Here is a 1,489-nt window from a genome sequence, read left to right as displayed (position 1 = left end):
GCCACAATTTTTCAGTGGAAAATATAAGTTGGGGTCTCTTTTTAAAGACACTTGTGTAACAGCAAGCAATAGCACCAGTTGTACCTCTTCAACTTCTTCACTTTCTAACTACTTGTATGTCTTCATCTTGGGACAACTATTGCTGGGGGCAGGAGGAACTCCTCTTTATACTCTGGGAACAGCCTTTCTTGATGATTCTGTGCCCACACACAAATCTTCTCTCTATATAGGAACTGGTTATGCTATGTCAATCTTAGGCCCTGCTATTGGCTATGTATTGGGAGGACAACTGCTAACCATGTACATTGATGTTGCTGTGGGAGAAAGCACTGATGTCACTGAGGATGATCCACGATGGTTGGGAGCTTGGTGGATTGGATTTCTTCTATCATGGATCTTTGCTTGGTCTTTAATAATACCTTTTTCTTGCTTTCCAAAACATTTACCAGGTACAGCAGAAATTCAAGCTGGAAAAACTTCCCAGGCTCATCAGAGTAATGGTAATGCAGATGCGAAATTTGGGAAAACTATTAAAGATTTTCCAGCTGCTCTAAAGAATTTGATGAAGAATGCTGTCTTTATGTGTTTAGTTCTATCAACTTCTTCAGAAGCCTTAATTACTACTGGATTTGCTACATTTTTACCTAAATTTATAGAAAATCAATTCGGATTGACATCCAGCTTTGCAGCTACTCTTGGAGGGGCTGTTCTAATTCCTGGAGCTGCTCTCGGTCAAATTTTAGGTGGCTTCCTTGTTTCAAAATTCAAAATGACATGTAAAAACACAATGAAGTTTGCATTGTTTACATCTGGAGTTGCATTTACGCTGAGTTTTGTATTTTTTTATGCTAATTGTGAAAATGAGCCGTTTGCTGGTGTATCCGAATCGTATAATGGGACTGGAGAATTGGGAAGCTTGATAGCCCCTTGTAATGCCAATTGTAACTGTTTGCGATCATATTATTATCCTGTCTGTGGAGGTGGAGTCCAATATTTTTCTCCCTGCTTTGCAGGCTGTTCAAACACAGTCTCACACAGGAAACCAAAGGTATATTACAACTGTTCCTGTATTGAAAGGAAAACAGAAATAACATCCACTGCAGAAACTTTGGGTTTTGAAGCTAAAGCTGGAAAATGTGAAACTCATTGTGCGAACCTGCCCATATTCCTTTGCATTTTCTTTATTATAATTATTTTTACCTTTATGGCCAGTACTCCTATAACTGTGTCTATCCTAAGGTGTGTTAATCACAGACAACGGTCCCTAGCCTTGGGAATACAATTTATGTTCCTTCGATTATTAGGAACAATACCTGGACCAATTATATTTGGTTTCACAATAGACAGCACATGTATTCTTTGGGATATAAATGATTGTGGAATTAAAGGAGCTTGCTGGATTTACAATAACATCAAGATGGCCCATATGCTAGTAGCCATAAGTGTTACTTGTAAAGTGATCACCATGTTCTTCAATGGATTTGCAATC

The 1,489-nt window shown here is 38.5% G+C and overlaps 1 pseudogene across 1 annotated transcript; it reads left to right on the top strand.

Annotated features, from left to right (window-relative positions):
* The first annotated feature begins 6 nt into the window (after nucleotides 1-6).
* LOC116273358 lies at nucleotides 7-1,483 on the top strand (annotated as a pseudogene). The gene has a single exon (XR_004181719.1). The product of XR_004181719.1 is annotated as a solute carrier organic anion transporter family member 4C1 pseudogene (transcript).
* Nucleotides 1,484-1,489: the final 6 nt, after the last annotated feature.

This window comes from Papio anubis, unplaced genomic scaffold, assembly GCF_008728515.1.
Source record: "Papio anubis isolate 15944 unplaced genomic scaffold, Panubis1.0 scaffold5922, whole genome shotgun sequence".
NCBI lineage: Eukaryota > Metazoa > Chordata > Mammalia > Primates > Cercopithecidae > Papio > Papio anubis.
The sequence above is the reverse complement of the archived record's forward strand: the minus strand, read 5'-3'. Positions and strand labels throughout refer to the sequence as shown.